The 22,331-nt window shown below is 42.9% G+C and overlaps 1 long non-coding RNA gene across 1 annotated transcript; it reads right to left on the reverse strand.

Moving 5' to 3' along the window:
- Positions 1–5,644: 5,644 nt before the first annotated feature.
- LOC125507660 lies at positions 5,645–9,743 on the reverse strand. Its single transcript, XR_007282935.1, has 2 exons — positions 8,304–9,743; positions 5,645–6,189 (listed from the first exon to the last, which is right to left on the reverse strand). It is a non-coding gene; the product is annotated as an uncharacterized LOC125507660 (long non-coding RNA).
- Positions 9,744–22,331: the final 12,588 nt, after the last annotated feature.

The following is a 22,331-nucleotide window of genomic DNA, read 5'->3' on the forward strand; positions in this document are numbered from 1 at the left end:
GCAACCCGAAGCAGTTGAATAGTGGACAATATTAGGTCTTCACCACTAGCCTATGTAAGTGTGACCATAAGCTTCATAAGAGGGCAGTCAACGTTGTTGAGCCGGCGGTTCCCCGTTACTTGTGCTGGTCTGAGCAGCCCATTGTGTGGAGTCGGGCAGATCACCCGCCCTGGGTTGACAATCCGGGTCACTTGCCTTTGGTGGTCGCACCTCAGGTCGGAGGGTATAAGTTTACCAAGGTACTCATGGACGAAGGGAGCAGCATCAATATCCTCTATTATGAAACTTTCCGTCGCATGGGGTTGACTGATAAAAATCTTAAGCTGTCAAACACTGTTTTCCATGGCGTGGTGCCTGGTAAGTCGGCATACCAATGGGTAAGATAGCTCTGGAAGTTGCTTTTGGAGATGATCATGACTCTAGGTCAAAGACATTGACCTTTGAAGTAGTCAAGATTCACAGCCCGTATCACGCTCTATTTGGACGGCCGGCTTATGACAAGTTCATGGCACGGCCTTGTTATGTTTATCTGCAACTCAAGATGCCGGGTTACAAGGGGACCATTACAGTGCATGGGAGCCATAATATAGCATTGGAATGCGAAGAAGGTGATGCGGCTTATGCTGAGTCGGTTTGTGAAACGGAGGAGTTAAAATTCTATAAGGACAATGTTGATCCGGTGGATATGACATCTTTGAAAAAGCCAACTACAGAGCATGATCCGGTCTTAAAGTTTGAATCGGCAGATGATACCAAGATGGTTGATTTTGTTCCTGGTGATTCATCCAAGCAGTTCAGTATCAGTGCTAATCTGGATCCGAAATAGGAAAGCGTGCTCATCGAGTTCATCTGTGAGAACCAGGACATCTTTGCATAGAAGCCTTTAGACATGTCGGGTGTATCAAGAGAACTCGCTGACCACACTCTTAATATTGATCCAAAATTTAAGCAGGTTAAACAGTGTCTTTGCCGGTTTAATGAGGAGAGGCGGAAGGCCATTGGAGAGGAAGTGGCCCGGCTTTTGGCTGGCAGGTTTATCGTGGAAGTTTTCCATCCTGAGTGGTTGGCTAACCTAGTGCTGGTACTTAAGAAGAACGGCACTTGGCATATGTGTGTTGACTACATGGACTTAAACAAGGCTTGTCCGGCTGATCCTTTTGCTCTCCCTCGTATTGATTAGATTATCGATGCTACAGCGGGTTGTGAGTGTTTGAGTTTTTTGGATGCTTATTCAGGTTATCATCGGATTAAGATGGCAGTTAAGGACCAGGAGAAGACGGATTTCATAACTCCCTTTGGAGCCTTCTGCTATGTGTCTATGCCTTTTGGGCTCAAGAGTGCCCAGGCGACTTATCAGAGGTGTGTGCAGAATTGCCTTCATAATCAAATTGGGCGCAATGTTCATGCTTATATGGATGATATCGTGGTGAAATCCAGAGAGAAAGAGACATTGATAGATGATTTGAAGGAAACCTTCGATAATCTCCGGGTTTATAAAATGATGCTTAACCCGGCCAAGTGTGTTTTTGGTGTGCCGGCAGGCAAGCTTTTGGGCTTTTTGGTATCTAACACGGCCATTGAAGCTAATCCGGAGAAGATCAAGGCCATCACTTCTCTGGCTAAACCGGCGTGTATCAATGATGTGCAATGTCTAGCAGGTCGTATTGCGGCATTAAGTCGGTTCATAAGCCGGTTGGGAGAGAAGGCCATCCCTCTTTATCAGATGATGAAAAAGACAGATAATTTTGTCTGGAGTGATGCCGCCAATACAACGTTTGAGGACTTGAAGAAACAGCTAGCTGAGCCGCCCATGCTTGCCGCCCTTGTTGATAAAGAGCCTTTATTGTTATATGTGGCTACTAATAGCCGGGTTGTTAGTGTAGCCATTATGGTAGAAAGGAAGGAGGCAGGCAAGGAATATCCGGTTCAAAGGACGGTTTACTACATAAGTGAAGTGCTTATTGAGTCAAAGCAGAGATATCTGCACAGGCAGAAGCTTGTATATGGAGTGTTCATGGCCAGACGGAAGCTTAAACAATATTTTCTGGGTCATCCCATCACTGTGGTTAGTTCTGCTCCTTTAGGGGACATCATTCAGAACAGAGAAGCCACAAGTCGGGTAGCCAAGTGGGCCATTGAGCTTGGTCCTCATGGTTTGAAGTATATGCCTCGCACGGCCATCAAGTCTCAGGCGCTGGTTGATTTCATCAATGACTGGACAGAGTTGTAGATGCTTGAGGAAGCCGAATAACACATATTGGACTATTCACTTTGATGGGTCCAGGCAATTGGAGGGCTCGGGGGCTGGAGTTGTGCTCGCTTCCCCTCGAGGTGACAAATTTTGTTATGTTCTTCGTTTGATGTTCCCTTGCACTAACAATGCAGCTGAATATGAGGCCTTGCTCCACGGTCTTCGGATGGCTAAGGAGATGAACTTAAGCCGGGTTAGGTGCTTTGGTGACTCAGATTTGGTGGCTCAGCAAGTCTCTGGTACTTGGGATTCTAAGGATCCACTCATGGCGGCTTACCGACGAGAGGTGGACGTTATTGCTGGTCATTTCAAGGGTTATCAAGTTGAGCATGTTGATCGAAGGAAAAATGAAGCGGTTGGTGCCTTAAGCTGGTTGGGTTCTCAACGTAAATCGGTGCCTCCTAATTTTTTTCTTGACGTTTTGCATAACCCGTCGGTCAAGTTACCTACAGAGGAGGATTTGGCTATTCCTGACCCGGAAGCTCAGTTGGTGGCGGCTCTTCATGTAATTCCTGACTGGACAGTCCCTTATTTCGCTTATATGACTCGGGGCGAGTTACCTGAGGATGAAACCTTAGCCAGGCTGATAACCCGGCGGTCTAAGTCAATGGCAATTGTTCATGGAGAGCTACATCATCGCAGTGTCACAGGGGCATTTCAACGTTGCGTTTCTCCAGAAGAGGGTCGTGAGATCCTGTGTGAGATTCATGAAGGAGACTGTGGTCATCATGTCGGTTCGAAAATCTCTTGTGGCTAAAGCTTTTCGTCATGGGTTTTATTGGCTAAAAGCTCATGCTGATGCGGAGGACCTGGTTGGCAGGTGTCATGGATGTCAGAAATTTTCACGACGAGCCCATGTACCGACTCAAGAATTGAGGATGATTCCAATTACTTGGCCGTTTGCAGTTTGGGGGCTTGATATGGTTGGACCTTTCAAAAGATCCAAGGATAAGAAGACCCACCTTTTGGTGACGGTTGATAAGTTCACTAAGTGGGTAGAGGCAGAGCCAGTCAGTAAGTGTGATGCAGCAATAGCGGTTCAATTCATGAAGAAGGTGATCTTCCGTTTTGTCCTTCCACACAGCATCATAACAGACAATGGCACTAATCTCTCTAAAGGTGCTATGGAAGAATTTTGTCAACATGAGCATATCCGGCTTGATGTATCGTCGGTGGCTCACCCCCAATCTAATGGTCAAGCTGAGAGAGCCAATCAAGAGATCTTGAGAGGCATCAAGCCCCGACTTATGGTTCCCTTACAAAGGACGCCAGGTTGTTGGGTGGAGGAGTTACCTTCTGTGTTATGGAGCATTAATACCACCCCCAACAGGTTGATGGGTTACACGCCTTTTTCATGGTTTACGGAGCAGAGGCGGTTCTCCCTAGTGACATCCGTCATGATTCACCTCGTGTGGCATCTTACATTGAAGCGGGCAATGAAAAGGCACGTTAGGAAGCGCTTGATCTGTTGGATGAGGAGTGTGACATCGCAGCGGCTCGTTCGGTGATTTACCAGCAAGATCTGCGCCGTTACCATAGCCGCCGGGTTAAAACCAGAACTTTCCAAGAAGGTGATCTGGTGCTCCGGCTTATCCAGGATCAAACTGATATGCACAAGTTATCCCCACCTTGGGAAGGATCCTTTGTGGTCAGCAAGAATCTGAACAACGGGTCATATTACCTTATTGATGTTCGAGACCACAAGGACTCACGCACGTCGGAGGAGGAGACCCGCCGTCCGTGGAATATTGCTCATCTTCGGCCTTACTACACTTGAGGCACTGGCTCTTCTGATGTACATATTTTTGACAATGTATATATTATGATCGATATAATAAACTAGCATCCCTGCTAAAGCAGGGCCTCTATCACTTTTTCTTTTAAATAATGAGTTTTTGGTCACTTGGGGGCTTTGCTTTATAGAGCGAAGTTATGATTACCCTTTGATCCAGCTTATTGGCCGCACAAAAAAAAGCTTGGGGGCTTATGCCCAAGTTAAAGGGTCCAAAGAGAGTCTGTTGCAAAAGCACAACTCAAACATAGGTGCCCCTTGAGCACAGCTCAAAATATTTCTTCGGGTCTCTTTTGTTCTAAAGAACAAAGAGTTTTTATAACCCTTGTAATAGGCTTAAAAGCCAGGCTTGGAAGCCAGGTGTATTCACCTAAAACCCCGGGTTATCCTGCCTTTTTAAGTAAGCCACTCCGCCCAGGTAATCTTGGAATGACCCGCCGAACGTTTGACAAGTCAATCTTACACAGACACTGAACTTGTCAAAGTTAAAACGACAATTGGTTATGTGAGGTCCATCTTATAAGGTTTGTATATAGGTTTAACTCACTGGTTGTGCGGCCCGTGAAAGCACTCGATTTTCGGCCTGGCAGCCCATGAAAAGCCTCGTTTCTCGTTTGTTTTTATTCGACAGATGTTCTTTTTTGAGGTTTATTTGATGAGGCTTATAAAGCTTTATGATTATAATTCACCGGTGTTTATTAACCTGACCTGGCTTTGACTATAAGTCGCCAGTTTGAGATAAGATAATATCCGATGTTTATTAACCCAGCCCGGCTTTGTTTAAAAACTAGCAATATCTGATAATTACCAGTGTTCAAATTTTGGGTTATCACCCTTACTACACTAGCTTGGTAAACCAACAGTGTGATCAAATATCAAATGTATGACATATTTTCAATCATATATGATTATCATTCAGGTCATCCTTGGTTATAAACTATGATAGTTTCCTATGGTTTATATCGGGCATTATAACCCATCCAGCGGTAAACCGCCAGGACCATTTTCACTTGTTGTGTGCAGGAACAGATTCAAAATTGCTAATATCATAAAGCATACATGGCATATCTTAACATGGCAGATGAACAGTGTCATACACAGCAAATATGCACGATGGCATAGCAGAATAAAAGTTTAAAGCTAGCCTATTACAAGGCGCTTGGTGCCTACAAGGATAATTGTTTTTAAGTCTTGATGAAAGCAGATGATAAACCGGCCCCGATTCATGGAATGATCCATTGCCAACCATAGAAAGGTTATGATTTTAAATTTTGTCAAGTCCAGTTCAATTTTGATAATACTTACATTTTCTCCAGCATTATTTTTGTTGTTAATTTATTTTGATAATACTTACATTTTCTCCAGCATTATTTTTGTTGTTAATTTTGAGTTTTATGGCATGAATCTGTTTTTCCAGTTTTACAAGTATTTGCATCTGAACACTTGGCAGCGATTTTTGAAAGTGTTAAGGGTCATTGGCAAATATTTTATGATAATGACGCTTGGATAGGATTATTTAACACTAACAATTTTGTAATATTTTCGCTCTATACTACTATTAAAAGAGAAAACATGAATCCTCCCAAAGTCACACCACAAAGTGTACACAGAAGTACCAGAGACGTTTGATCAATCCCACTAAATCACATCCAATGTTCTATATTACATCAAAGGTCTACCACACCAATCAACGCTCAGGATTAAATGTTCTTCTAGGGCAGACGCCCACGTTCTACTTCTCCCACCATCTACCTCACACAAAGAAGCCGCCGCACAATATGCCACTTTAGTACGGATCCCATGCCCGCACAAGGAAACAGCACGTCCAATTCGCATGGACTTGCTCAACTATACAAAAATAAATCTGCTAAATTAGGGGGGAATCAATCCAGGCATCCGGCTTGACGTGCGCCATCATTGCTCGCTGCCCTGCACAGACGCCGAGGCATCGGACGATGACCGCGACGACGTGCTCTTCGCCAGCACAAGTGCATCCGCCGAGTCACCTGACGACGGCCACAACGACGAGCTCTTCGCCCTCACATGTGCAACCGCCGAGGCGCCCGTCCACGGCTGCGCTGATGAGCTCGTCGCCAACACAGGTGCATGCTCTTCAGTATATAATTGACCTCACCTAAAAGCCTTCCTGCATATGGACCGTCGAATGCTTTAGTTACAAGTAATATGAACACAAATAAAGACACACCCAGAGACCTAGATGAATGGTATTACAAACTACTATATCCTGTTGCATTATTCCTTTAGGTACAGTTGTATGATAACATTCTTGACATTCACAGGATTAAAGGACAGCGTATGGTCCCGACCACTCCCAATGGGACGCTCACCCCATGCCAGGATATAAGCAACACCCAATACTTAGGTAATGATCAGTACCCAAGCACCTGATTTCAGTTTTGTTGCTCAATTGCTGAATTGTGTCATTGATTGCAGACCCTAAAGAAGTAAAAAGGCAGAAGGATAGAGAGCAGTATGCACAAAATAGGGATGAGATTTAATAAGAGACAGCGTGAGGGCTATAAACAGAAGAAAATTGTCGCAGCCGACATCAATGGGGCACACACCCAGCTGGCTGTATCACAAGGTAATGATGATCAACTTCATGATATACGGCCCAGTTTTATTGCTATATAATGATCTATGATTTATTCTTCAAACATGCAGGCCGTAATGAGATAAAGATTCAGATGGAAAGGGAGCGGTATGCACAAAATAGAGAGGACATTTTAAAGCAACAACGTCCAACCCGCGAGCAAAATAAGCATATTGTTGTCGTCCTTGATGGCAGTAACATTGCAACACAGGTGCCGGCTACCGGACAATCGCCAGTCACACAATTGCAGAACATAACATGTGCAGGTGGTGCAGTCACTAGATTGTTGCTCAACTGCTAAACTGTGTCATGAATTGCAGACCCTAAAGAAATAAAAAGGCAGAGGGATAGAAAGCTTTACTGTAGTTGATGCTATCCTAAATCTCTCATCAATGCAAAGATGAGTGGACGTTCCAAAAGCACTTCTACGGTTTGTAGTTAGTCCTACCACCCGATCTTCTCAAATAAGATTGTTTTTCTTTGAGATTGTTTTTCTTTTTATTTGTGGCTTCTGATGCTAATACCTTTTCATTTGTTGGTGCAATAGCTAAAAGAATTGGATGATTTATTCAAATATGCATCCAAGCACATGGAATTAAAATCCGGTAAGTGGAATGCTCTAAATGTTACAACAATTTACATTTTTCTGTATATAAATGAGGCCATCTTCTATCATTAAATTTTCATATTAGATGGCTGCAGGATAAGTATTGCATGATAAACAAAAATAGGAAAGTAAACGTATAGGCTCGAAAACAGTTTGGATTTTACAAGAGAAGATCTACTAAAGTAAATTCAGGTAGAATCAATGGTAGACGTAGGATTTGCAAACAGGTTTGTCCTCATCTAAAAAAATCCCTGTATCCCTCCCGGTTTGAACAGATTATGTGCAAACTTTCTATATATGTATGTGCTTATCAGTGAAATGTCTCAAACTATGCTTTGATGTGAGACCAGTCAAACACTTACACAGTGTAATTTCATAAACATGTTGCCATGTCCAGAGTGTAATTGTAGGTTTACTGGTAAAGGCCAAACTAAAGACCTAAGAAAGTACTATATTAGGACCAGACTAAAACATGTTTTAAGATAGCCAAAGTGTACCGTACAGCCACACATACTTGTCGTACACATTTTTTTTTGGACAATACAGTCATACATACCTGTCCGTACAGGCAATTCCAAAAACTCTCATGTACGGAGAAGAGCAAGTATAGGCAACGAAAGTTGAGTAATTTTTAGTCAGAGTCCAAAGTCACGAAGTCATGCTTAAGGCACAAGAATATGTGCAGAGTCTTAGCAGGGTACATTTGGTATGCTATTGTGCTTTTTTTCCCTGCATAGCATTCCCGAAGCACGTTTGATCATTTTTTGGTGTTGCAATCATAAATGCTGGTCTTCTGAGTCATATGTGATTTTGAGCTCTTCACAAGGTGCATTTTGTAAGCTATTTATTCTTATTTTTAACTGCATAGCATTATGAAAATAGGATGACATATAAGAACTTAAATATGAAACCCATGCATTGGACTACCTTAATACACCCTTAAGTCGTTTTAGGTAAAGAGAAGCTTTGATGTATCACCAAGTCGAACCAATACATTCAACAAATAACTGGTATATTCGGAAATTAAGTGAGTAAGTACCTGATGATTCTGACCGAACAAAATCCGAGACTATCATGAAGTAAACCTGTCAAGTACTTCTTTTGTACAACGCTCAAAAGCTTCGGGTTGGTGTATATGGCAGGCAGGTATGCCTCCCCATTCACATCTTTCTGTTTATTCCAGAGTTCCAACAATTTATGATGCAACAAATTCGAGGACTCTTCCATGGTCTTCAATATCCATTCATTGTAAGCCTGCAAAAGCACTTCATCTAGAAGGTTGTGCTATATCAATTATTCATTCTTCAACCTGTCTCTTTGCTTTGCTATAAATCTCCGATTTGGAAAGTTAACCATGAACTTTCTAAAAACATGCTTCCGTCTTTTCAGAAGAAGTAAATTTCTTTGGCAGGATCAAGCCAAATCAACCTCGTCTGTCTTGGTCCCTAGCTCCTCACAGTGCCCCTAGCCACCCAGAATTCATATCCACTAATCAATCAACTTTATGACAGCATGGTTGCCTCAAGAATATTAACCGACTAGAATCTCCACTCATAACAGCTGTTGCAACAAAGTTAAGAACGTCTAATCGAACAACTTACTCCAACTTCTATTTTTTTCTCGCCGATTCTAAAACGAATCTCATGCTTAAACCTAAGATACTGAGCTACGTATGTACTACACAGTGATGAATAGCAACTAGGAATTAGCAAAAGTGTTTCGCCAAAAAAAGGAATTAGCAAAAGTGGGGAATGGGGAGTACCTCAAATCAGAACTAAGCAGATATGAAAGCTGGAGTGGGGAATAGATCATTAATTGGCGTCGGCTTGCAGTTGCAGGGGACCAGCCACCACGGCACTATTGCCGCACCTGGGCAGGGCCGGGCACAGCACAGCCGCACGCACAGGGTGGTGAGAGCCGACGACGAGCAGACGCTCCAAGCGCCGGGCGAGCGAGACAGAGAGGAAGGCATGGTGCCGGGCCGCGGAGCTTCGGATGCACGATTGCCATGGCCGCTGATCTGGTGGAGACGAGTCCCGTGCCTCCGCGTCGGCCTTCATCCACGCCTAGCACTGGGTCGGCTAGCGAGCATGCCGAGCTCAAGCGGATACTCGGGCACTTCAGAGACCGATTCGGCGAGGAAGTGCTGAGAAGAGTGGGGAGAGGGGGTGCAAGACCTCGCGTCGGTAGTGGAGACGAAGAGGAGGGGCAACCTGAGGAGGTAGAGAGAGAGTTGTGGGCTTGTGGCCACAGGGAGAAGTGGGGACACAGTGAAGTGATAAGGGTAGTGAAGGTAGGTGACGAGGTGTGGAGAACTGAGAGGAAGAGTCAAGTGTGTCCTCTTTTTTAGGCTTTTTCATTTTTCTTCTTTTTGAGTTGGTTTTTAGTCCTTTTGGTAAAGTCATAATTACAGATGTAGCATTGGGCGTTGTCCAGTTCATTTTTTTAATCAAAAATAGCCTTTTTGGTCATTTGTGTATTTAGGGTCGGACTTTGTCCAATTCAGTTCGCCTGTCTGGGTGCGATTTTTTTATACGGTCACAACAAGTTAAAAAAGGTGTTTCCTCACGATCATTTTGGAAGTTTTATAAAACTATTAAGATTTTTGTTATATATAATTTTGTAATCATGCAAGTCATCTTGTGGTCTTTGGATGTTAAATTTCATGGAGTAGGTAGATATTTTGTCCGACGCTTCTTAACAGGTAAATTTTGTTATATAGAATGATCCATTGCCAACCATAGAAAGGTTATGATTTTAAATTTTGTCAAGTCCAATTCAATTTTGATAATACTTATATTTTCTCCAGCATTATTTTTGTCGTTAATTTTGAGTTTTATGCCATGAATTTGTTTTTCCAGTTTTACAAGTATTTGCATCTGAACACTTGGCAGCGATTTTTGAAAGTGTTAAGGATCATTGGCAAATATTTTATGATAATGACGCTTGGATAGGATTATTTAACACTAACACTTTTGTAACATTTTGGCTCTTTACAGGACCCAAGTGGCAACAAAAAAGGGGAGAGAAACAAAAAAACTAAATTACTATGTTATGCAATTGAATTTTAATGTTATATTGTGATTTATTTGTTGCCTTACTTGTTTGGAATGGGGAGAAATAGATGAATTAAATGAGATTTCCACTTCCATATGTTTATTTTAACGATAAAAAAATAATATTGTTTGATGTGCATGAGTATATGTTATTTTAGAATACAATTTATGTGTTACTAGCAAGATGAACGTGCATTGCACGAAACACCAAAATGCATTTTTTTTACAAAACACATGTTGTGATTGACCCATGCAGGAGTAATCCCATGTGTAAAAACTAATGATATCTCGAGAATTTCATCGAAAAAATGATATCTCGAGAAAGATGAGAGGTAAGATGAGGAGGAGTGGGGCGCAGTGGTGATTGGTGGTCAGACTTAGCGGAGGCATGGGGATGGACGATGTCGGCAGCGGCCACCATGCCAGATTGTTCCACAAGCTTGTTTTTTTATTACTCAACAATGAAGTTGTCGGAGATAAGGATGAATGAGAGAGGTGCGGGTATCCTTTTGCAAAATTGTCATAGTTTGTTTTCTATCCGTTAGATATAGTTTATATTGCAAGATAGCAAGCACATCATCATCACCAACTCAGTTTTTTTATAAGAATAGAGATAGATAAATTTTTCTGCTGCCATATGTTGCATGTAAAAGAGTATAATTTATGCGTTAAAAGAAACGTGCATTGCACGTGCACGCTTACTAGTTAAACACAAAAAACACAATCAAAAAAGAGGCCAGATAAATTATTTATTACTAAATAGGAACAAAAAGCAAGGAATAAAAATAAAATTGGGTTACCTCCCAACAAGCGCTATCGTTTAACGCCCCTAGCTAGGCATAAAAGCGAGGCTAGATCTAGGTATTGCCATCTTTGGTAGGCAATCCATAAGTGGCTCTCATAATATATTCATATGGTAATTTAATTTTCTTTCTAGGGAAGTGTTCCATGCCTTTCCTTAACGGAAATTGGAATCTAATATTCCCTTCCTTCATATCAATAATTGCACCAATCGTTCTAAGGAAAGGTCTATCAAGAATAATAGGACATGAAGGATTGCAATCTATATCAAGAACAATGAAATCTACGGGCACATAATTCCTATTTGCAACAATAAGAACATCATTAATTTTTCCCATAGGTTTCTTAATAGTGGAATCCGCAAGGTGCAAGTTTAAAGAACAATCATCAAATTCACGGAAACCTAGCAAACCACACAAAGTTTTTGGGATCGTGGAAACACTAGCACCCAAATCACACAAAGCATAGCATTTATGATCTTTAATTTTAATTTTAATTGTAGGTTCCCACTCATCATAAAATTTTCTAGGGATAGAAACTTCCAACTCAAGTTTTTCTTCATAAGATTGCATCAAAGCATCAACGATATGTTTAGTAAAAGCTTTATTTTGACTATAAGCATGAGGAGAATTTAGCACAGATTGCAACAAGGAAATACAATCTATAAAAGAGCGATTATCATAATTAAATTCCTTGAAATCCAAGATAGTGGGCTCATTGCTATCTAAAGTTTTAACCTCTTCAATCCCACTTTTAACAATTTCTGTATCAAGATCTAAAAACTCCAAATTTTTGGGACGCCTTCTAACTAAAGTTGACTCATCCCTAGTCCCATCATTATCAAGATTCATATTGCAAAACAAGGATTTAATATGGGGCACATCAATCACTTTTAGATCTTCATCCTTATTATCATAAAAACTAGAAGAACACGCTTTCACAAAGCAATCTTTCTTAGCACACATCCTAGCGGTTCTTTCTTTGCACTCATCAATGGAAATTCTCATGGCTTTGAGAGACTCATTGATATCATGCTTAGGTGGAATAGATCTAAGTTTCAAAGAATCAATATCAAGAGAAATTCTATCCACGTTCCTAGCCAACTCATTAATCTTAAGCAAATTTTCTTCAATCAAAGCACTGAAACTCTTTTGCGAACTAATAAATTCTTTAATACTAGATTCAAAATCAGAGGGCATCTTATTATAATTTCCATAAGAATTGTTGTAGGAATTACCATAATTATTAGAGGAATTACTAGGAAACGGCCTAGAATTAAAATTACCTCTATACGCATTGTTACCAAAATTGTTCCTACCAACAAAATTCACATCCATAGATTCATTATTATTATCAATCAAAGTAGACAAAGGCATATCATTAGGATCAGTAGGAGCACTCTTATTAGCAAACAATTTCATAAGTTCGTCCATCTTTCCACTCAAAACATTAATCTCTTCAATTGCATGCACCTTTTTACTAGTAGATCTTTCAGTGTGCCATTGAGAATAATTAACCATAATATTATCTAGGAGTTTGGTAGCTTCTCCTAAAGTGACTTCCATAAAAGTGCCTCCCGCGGCCGAATCTAAAAGATTTCTAGAAGCAAAATTCAATCCGGCATAAAAATTTTGTATAATCATCCATAAATTCAAACCATGTGTAGGGCAATTACATATCATCAATTTCATCCTCTCCCAAGATTGTGCAACATGCTCATGATCAAGTTGCTTAAAATTCATAATATCGTTTCTAAGAGAGATGATCTTAGCGGAGGAACATACTTATAGATAAAAGCATCTTTGCACTTATTCCACGAATCAATACTATTTTTAGGCAAAGATGAAAACCAAGCTTTAGCACGATCTCTAAGCGAAAACGGAAATAGCTTAAGTTTAACAATATCATTATCCACATCTTTCTTCTTTTGCATATCACACAAATCAACAAAGTTGTTTAGATGGGTAGCGGCATCTTCACTAGGAAGGCCAAAAAACGGATCTTTCATGACAAGATTCAGCAAAGCAGTATTAATTTCACAAGATTCGGCATCGGTAAGAGGAGCAATTAGAGTGCTAATAAAATCATTATTGTTGGTATTGGTAAAGTCACACAATTTAGTATTATCTTAAGCCATCGTGACAAGCAAGCAATCCAACACACAAGCAAACAAGCGAAGAAAAAGCGAACGGAAAGAGAGGGCGAAAGAAAAGAGGGCGAATAAAACGGAAAGGGTGAAGTGGGGGGAGGAAAACGAGAGGCAAATGGCAAATAATGTAATGCGAAGGATAAGAGTTGTGATGGTTACTTGGTATGTCTTGACTTGGCGTAGATCTCCCCGGCAACGGCGCCAGAAATCCTTCTTGCTACCTCTTCAGCATGCGTTGGTTTTCCCTTGAAGAGGAAAGGGTGATGCAGCAAAGCAGCATAAGTATTTCCCTCAGTTTTTGAGAACCAAGGTATCAATCCAGTAGGAGACCATGCACGAGTCACCTCATACCTACACAAACAAATAAGAACATCGCAACCAACGTGATAAAGGAGTTGTCAATCCCTTCACGGCCACTTGTAAGAGTGAAATCTGATAGAGATGATAATAATAAGATAAATATTTTTGGTATTTTTATGATATAAATTGAAAGTAAAGATTACAAAATAAAATAGATTGGAAACTTGTACGATGGAAAATAGTCTCGGGGACCATAGGTTTCACTAGTGGCTTCTCTCAAGATAGCATAAGTATTACGGTGGGTGAACAAATTACTGTCGAGCAATTGATAGAATTGAGCATAGTTATGAGAATATGTAGGTATGATCATGTATATAGGCATCACGTCTGTGACAAGTAGACCGACTCCTGCCTGCATCTACTACTATTACTCCACACATCGACCGCTATCCAGCATGCATCTAGAGTATTAAGTTCATAAGAACGGAGTAATGTTTTAAGCAAGATGACATGATGTAGAGGGATAAACTCATGCAATATGATATAAACCCCATCTTTTTATCCTCGATGGCAAAACTACAATATGTGTCATTTCCCCTACTGTCACTGGGATCGAGCACTGCAAGATTGAACCCAAAGCTAAGCACTTCTCCCATTGCAAGAAAGATCAATCTAGTAGGCCAAACCAAACTAATAATTCGAAGAGACTTGCAAAGATAACCAATCATACATAAAAGAATTCAGAGAAGATTCAAATATTGTTCATAGATAATCTTGATCATAAACCCACAATTCATCGGATCTCGAAAAACACACCGCAAAAGAAGATTACATCGAATAGATCTCCAAGATAATCGAGGAGAACTTTGTATTGAGATCCAAAGAGAGATAAGAAGCCATCTAGCTAATAACTATGGACCTGAAGGTCTGAGGTAAACTACTCACACATCATCGGAGAGGCTATGGTGTTGATGTAGAAGCCCTCCGTGATCAATGCCCCCTCAGGCGGAGCACCGGAAAAGGCCCCAAGATGGGATCTCATGGGTACATAAGGTTGCGGCGGTGGAATTAGGTTTTCATGGTGCCCTCTGATGTTTTCAGGGTACGTAGGTATATATAGGAGGAAGAAGTAGGTCGGTGGAGCCACGAGGGGCCCACGAGGGTGGAAGGCGCGCCCAGGGGGTAGGCACCCCCCTGCCTCGTGGCCTCCTCGTTGATTGCTTGACGTCCACTCCAAGTCCTCTGGATCACGTTTGTTCCAAAAATCACGCTCCCGAAGGTTTCATTCCGTTTGGACTTCGTTTGATATTCTTTTTCTGCGAAACACTGAAATAGGCAAAAAAACAACAATTTGGGCTGGCCCTCTGGTTAATAGGTTAGTCCCAAAAATAATATAAAAGTGTATAAATGAGCCCATTAAACATCCAAAACAGAATATATAATAGCATGGAACAATCAAAAATTATAGATGCGTTGGAGACGTATCAAGAGGCAGCCAGAGGTGCCCTAGGGTTGGCCGCTGCCCCCTAGGGGCCCTGCCTTGCCCTGCACCCTCCTTTCCATGTATGCATAAAGGGGAAGGAAAGAGGGGGTGAGGGAAGGAGGTGGGAATCCTAATCCACACTCTCCTTGCCCTTCCCCCCTTTCCTTCTCCTCCTCCTATAGCCTTATAGGGCACACCAGCCCCTTGTGGGCTGGTGTGTTCCCTCACAAGGCCCATATGGCCCATGGGATTGCCGGGGGTACCCAAAACACCTACCGGTGGCCCGATAAGTACCTGATACCTTCCGGAACACTTCCGGTGTCCGAATACTATCGTCCTATATATAAATCTTTACCTCTCGACCATTTCAGACTCCTCGTCATGTCCGTGATCTCATCCGGGACTATGAACAACATTCGTTCACCAAATCACATAACACATATAATACTAAGTCGTCATTGAACGTTAAGCGTGCGGACCCTACGGGTTCGAGAACTATGTAGACATGACCAAGACACCTCTCCGGTCAATAAACAATAGCGGAACCTGGATGCTCATATTGGCTCCTACATATTCTACGAAGATCTTTATCAGTCAAACCGGTATGACAACATACGTTATTCCCTTTGTCCATCGGTATGTTACTTGCTCGAGATTCGATCGTCGGTATCCACATACCTAGTTCAATCAAGTTACTGGAAAGTCTCTTTACTCGTTTTGTAATACATCATCTTGTAACTAACTCATTAGTCACTTTGCTTGCAAGGATTCTTATGATGTGCATTACCAAGAGGGCCCAGAGATACCTCTCCGATACTCGGAGTGACAAATCCTAATCTCGATCTATGCCGACCCAACAAACACCTTCGGAGATACCTGTGGAGCATCTTTATAATCACCCATCTACATTGCGATGTTTGATAGCACATAAGGTATTACTCCGGTATCCGGGAGTTGCATAATCTCATAGTCGAAGGAATATGTATTTGACATGAAGAAAGCAATAGCAATAAAACTGAACGATCAATATGCTAAGCTAACGGATGGGTCTTGTCCATCACATCATTCTCCTAATGATATGATCCCGTTCATCAAATGACATGTAACGCCCCGAGACCGACACTCCATATGCCTTCCATTTATCTCGTTGACGTTGCATCTTTCAACTATTTGTTGCCATGATTGATGAGTGCCATTGTCATATTTTGCTTCTTATATCATGTTCATCATTCGGTTATATTGCATTGTTATGCCCATCATTGTCATATTGCATTTGTGCCCTTGTCATTTTGCATTTCATCATGCTCATCATGTGCATTGTGAGATTCACCTTGTTGTTTTACTTGCTCTATGTATGGTGTTGTTCTTAAACCCCTTTGCTATCTCTCTCAAACCTAGCCATGCACCATCATATTCTTCTTCCTATTCTTTTACTTCTTTATGCAAGTGAGTTCTTCCCTGCCCCCATTAATGTTCACTCTTTTCCTAATGCTAGTTCACCATGCCTACATCCTCTCTGTCAATTTTCAGCTTATTTGAAAATGTTTTGGTTGGGTTAAAAAATGGCTCAAGTTTGAATTTAATTCAAACTTGAATTATTTTTATATCTCTAAAAATGCCCAAACCATTTTATTCAAATAGGTCTTAAGCCCAGGATCTCAGATATATTTTTATATCATACTACTTCCCTGCTAAACACCCTGGCCTTTTCCTTTTCTAAACCTGTATATTTAAATTTTCAGAAGGAGAAATAAAGGGAAAGGGCTCTCCCAGCCGCATCACACTTGGCCCAGTTGCTCCCAGCAAACCCGCAGCCCACCTTAGTGCCTCCCCGGTAATTTCCAGCGTTGCACCCTCGCAACCCCACCTGCCAGCCTCCCGTTGCCCTCCTTTTCTTCCACCTCACGCTCCTCCTCTCCCTCACAGTAACTTTGCACCAGGGCATCACACATGGCCACGGTGGCAACCTGGTCGTGCCCAAGCCCCTATTTAACCCCCTTCCACGTCCGCACCGATCCCCTAGGGTTTCCCTCTTGCCGCCGCCACCCTTTTCCCTTCCCCTGTTTCTCCTTCTTCCTCAAGAGACGGAGAATAGAGAGCACCACCGAGAGCTTCGCCATTGCCTGCATGGACAGAGGCCACCACGGTCATCTCCGGCATGTTCAACTTCTTCCTCGATGTCGACTACTTCCATTCAGACGTCTTCCCCACCCTAGGTCGCCTCAACTACGCCGCATCGTCATCTTCTTCCCTAGCTACCTCTTCTTCACAGACAAAGTCGGTCTACGCCTTGCTACGTCGTCTCCGTTGCTTCCCCGACGACATCTCCGACGCCAACATCCCAATGGTGACGATCCACACCTCCCAACTTCTTTCCCTGTAGTTTTCCGCCTTGTAGTCGAACGATCCATTCGCCCCGAGTTCGTCCGCCATGGACGATCTCGAGTTCGAGCTTGTGCTCGTGCCCCTGCTCTAGTCACCGCTCTCACACTCACAACACTTGCAGCCAAGCAGTCGTACACCCTCTCCTCCCGCACGTGCACGTGCACTCTCACGCTCGATCGCGAGCCCATTGCCCTGCTTCGCTTGGCCACCGCCATGACCAAGGCAATCTTGAGCTCATCGAGCTCCTTTGTTCAGCCCCTTGCACACCCACACCCTCGCGTCGTTACTCTACCACACGCACCCTGGCATGTTTCCGCACCCCCACCAGTCCTCTGCAACCACAGCAGCAGTTGCTGCTAGCTCCCGTCGCCGGCGAGTCCCCGTGCGCACGCTTCAGTTTTGGCCCTGGTCGCGATGCACGTATGCTTTGTTACCTGTCGATCTCCCTTTTCAACACGAATATGTAGCTGGCCCAGTGGCTAGCGCAGCCACTATCGATCCGTTTCATGTTTTTTTTCCATAGAACGTTTTTCCTATTTTCCAGAGAGAGCAGTTTTGCAGAAAACCCCCTGTTGTTCATGCATATAATAACTCTCAAACCGTGCTTCGGATTAAAATGACTTAAATATGAAAAAAATGCTTAGAATTTTGTGTAGATTAATATTTTTCCACTTTCATCTATGTTAAAAATGTTTAAAATGTTGTTTGTGTTTATTTTGCATAATGCCATGCTAAAATGCTTTAATTCATAACTTAATAACCGTAGCTCCATTTTAAATAATCTTTATATGTATATAGGGTAGAAAAATGCCTAGTTTAACATGGTGCATTCATCTTGTATGTTTAACAACTCTAAAATATGGTTTAGGGAAGAACATTACCAAATCCATAATATGCACATGGGGATTTTCCGGTTTTTTTGTTTGTTGTACCGGCCTCATTTAAACTTGCCTAGATAGGTAGTTTTGTCATGCTTCTGTTGGAAATATGCCCTAGAGGCAATAATAAAAGCATTATTATTATATTTCCTTATTCATGATAATTGTCTTTATTCATGCTATAATTGTGTTATCCGGAAATCGTAATACATGTGTGAATAACAGACACCAACATGTCCCTAGTAAGCCTCTAGTTGACTAGCTCGTTGATCAACAGATAGTCATGGTTTCCTGACTATGGACATTGGATGTCATTGATAACAAGATCACATCATTAGGAGAATGATGTGATGGACAAGACCCAATCCTAAACATAGCACAAGATCGTATAGTTCGTTTGCTAGAGTTTTTCCAATGTCAAGTATCTTTTCCTTAGACCATGAGATCGTGTAACTCCCGGATACCGTAGGAGTGCTTTGGGTATACCAAACGTCACAACGTAACTGGGTGACTATAAAGGTAGACTACGGGTATCTCCGAAAGTGTCTGTTGGGTTGACATGGATCAAGACTGGGATTTGTCACTCCGTGTGACGGAGAGGTATCACTAGGCCCACTCGGTAATGCATCATCATAATGAGCTCAAAGTGACCAAGTGTCTGGTCACGGGATCATGCATTACGGTACGAGTAAAGTGACTTGCCGGTAACGAGATTGAACGAGGTATTGGGATACCGACGATCGAATCTCGGGCAAGTAACATATCGATTGACAAAGGGAATTGCATACGGGGTTGATTGAATCCTCGACATCGTGGTTCATCCGATGAGATCATCGTGGAGCATGTGGGAGCCAACATGGGTATCCAGATCCCGCTGTTGGTTATTGTCCGTAGAGTCGTCTCGATCATGTCTGCTTGTCTCCCGAACCCGTAGGGTCTACACACTTAAGGTTTGGTGACGCTAGGGTTGTGAAGATATGTATATGCAGTAACCCGAATGTTGTTCGGAGTCCCGGATGAGATCCCGAATGTCACGAGGAGTTCCGGAATGGTCCGGAGGTAAAGAATTATATATAGGAAGTGTTGTTTCGGCCATCGGGACAAGTTTCGGGGTCACCGGTATTGTACCGGGACCACCGGAAAGGGTCCCGGGGGTCCACCGGGTGGGGCCACCTATCCCGGGGGCCCCATGGGCTGAAGTGGGAGGGAACCCAGCCCAAAGTGGGCTGGGGCGCCACTCCCCTAGGGCCCATGCGGCTAGGGTTGAGGGGAAACCCTAAAGGGGGCGCCCCCTTGCTTGGGGGGCAAGCCCCCCACCCCTTGGCCGCCGCCCCCCCTAGGAGATTCCATCTCCTAGGGCTGGCGCCCCCCCCCTAGCACCCCTATATATAGTGGGGGAGAGGAGGGACTTCATACACCAGCCCCTGGTGCCTCCCTCTCTCCCCGTTACGTCTCTCTCTCGTAGTATAGGCAAAGCCCTGCTACTGTGATGCCCTGCATCCACCACCACGCCGTCGTGCTGCTGGATCTTCATCAACCTCTCCTTCCCCCTTGCTGGATCAAGAAGGAGGAGACGTCTCCCGTCCCGTACGTGTGTTGAACGCGGAGGTGCCGTCCGTTCGGTGCTTGGTCATCGGTGATTTGGATCACGTCGTGTTCGACTACATCATCACCGTTCTTGAAACGCTTCCGCACGCGATCTACAAAGGTATGTAGATGCATCCGATGACTCGTTGCTAGATGAACTCCTAGATGGATCTTGGTGAAACGAGTAGGAAAATTTTTGTTTTCTGCAACGTTCCCCAACAGTGGCATCATGAGCTAGGTCTATGCGTAGTTCTTCTTGCGCGAGTAGAACACAATTTGTTGTGGGCGTAGATTTGTCAACTTTCTTACCGCTACTAGTCTTTTCTTGCTTCAGCGGCATTGTGGGATGAAGCGGCCCGGACCAACCTTACACGTACGCTTACGTGAGACCGGTTCCACCGACTAACATGCACTAGTTGCATAAGGTGGCTGGCGGGTGTCTGTCTCTCCCATTTTAGTTGGAGCGGATTCGATGAACATGGTCCTTATGAAGGGTAAATAGAAGTTGACAAATCACGTTGTGGCTTTAACGTAGGTAAGAAGTCGTTCTTGCTAGAACCCTAAATTCAGCCACGTAAAACTTGCAACATCAATTAGAGGACGTCTAACTTGTTTTTTGCAGCAAGTGGTTTGTGATATGATATGGCCAAAGTTGTGATGAATGATGAATGATCTATATGTGATGTATGAGATGTTCATGCTATTGTAATAGAAATCACGACTTGCATGTCAATGAGTATGACAACCGGCAGGAGCCATAGGAGTTGTCTTTATTCTTTTATATGACTTGCGTGTCATTGAGAAACGCCATGTAAATTACTTTACTTTATTGCTAAACGCGTTAGCCATAGTAGTAGAAGTAATAGTTGGCGAGCAAATTCATGGAGACACGATGATGGAGATCATGATGATGGAGATCATGGTGTCAAGCCGGTGACAAGATGATCATGGAGCCCCAAGATGGAGATCAAAGGAGCTATGTGATATTGGCCATATCATGTCACGTTTATTATTTGATTGCATGTGATGTTTATCATGTTTTGCATCTTGTTTACTTAGAACGACGGTAGTAAATAAGATGATCCCTCATAATAATTTCAAGAAGTGTTCCCCCTAACTGTGCACCGTTGCGACAGTTCGCTGTTTCAAAACACCACGTGATGATCGGGTGTTTTATTCAGACGTTCACATACAACGGGTGTAAGACAGATTTACACATGCAAACACTTAGGTTGACTTGACGAGCCTAGCATGTACAGACATGGCCTCGGAACACAGAAGACTGAAAGGTCGAGCATGGGTCGTATAGAAGATACGATCAACATGAAGATGTTCACCGATGTTAACTAGTCCGTCTCACGTGATGATCGGACATGGCCTAGTTAACTCGGATCATGTAATACTTAGATGACTAGAGGGATGTCTAATCTAAGTGGGAGTTCATTAATAATTTGATTAGATGAACTTAATTATCATGAACTTAGTCTAAAATATTTTACAATATGTCTTGTAGATCAAATGGCCCACGTAGTCCTCAACTTCAACGCATTCCTAGAGAAAACCAAGATGAAAGACGATGGCAGCAACTATACGGACTGGGTCCGGAACCTGAGGATCATCCTCATAGCTGCCAAGAAATATTATGTCCTACAAGCACCGCTAGGTGAAGCTCCCGTCCCACAGAACCAAGACGTTATGAACGCTTGGCAGACACGTGTTGACGACTACTCCCTCGTTCAGTGCGGCATGCTTTACAGCTTAGAGCCGGGGCTCCAAAAGCGTTTTGAGAGACATGGAGCATATGAGATGTTCGAAGAGCTGAAAATGGTTTTTCAAGATCATGCCCGGATCGAGAGATATGAAGTCTCCGATAAGTTCTTCAGCTGTAAGATGGAGGAAAATAGTTCTGTCAGTGAGCACATACTCACTATGTATGGGTTACATAACCGCTTGTCTCAGCTGGGAGTTAATCTCCCAGATGATGCGGTCATTGACAGAATCCTACAGTCGCTTCCACCAAGCTACAAGAGCTTTGTGATGAACTTCAACATGCAGGGGATGCAAAAGACCATTCCTGAGTTGTTCTCAATGCTGAAATCGGCGGAGGTAGAAGTCAAGAAGGAACATCAAGTGTTGATGGTCAATAAAGCCACTAAGTTCAAGAAAGGCAAGGGTAAAAAGAACTTCAAGAAGGACGGCAAGGAGGTTGCCGCGCCCGGCGAGCAAGCTGCCGGGAAGAAGCCAAAGAATGGACCCAAGCCCGAGACTGAGTGCTTTTATTGCAAGGGAAGCGGTCACTGGAAGCGGAACTACCCTAAATACTTAGCAGACAAGAAGGCCGGCAAAACAAAAGGTATATGTGATATACATGTAATTGATGTGTACCTTACTAGTGTCCGTAGTAGCTCCTGGGTATTTGATACCGGTG

This window comes from Triticum urartu, chromosome 1, assembly GCF_003073215.2.
Source record: "Triticum urartu cultivar G1812 chromosome 1, Tu2.1, whole genome shotgun sequence".
Lineage (NCBI taxonomy): Eukaryota > Viridiplantae > Streptophyta > Magnoliopsida > Poales > Poaceae > Triticum > Triticum urartu.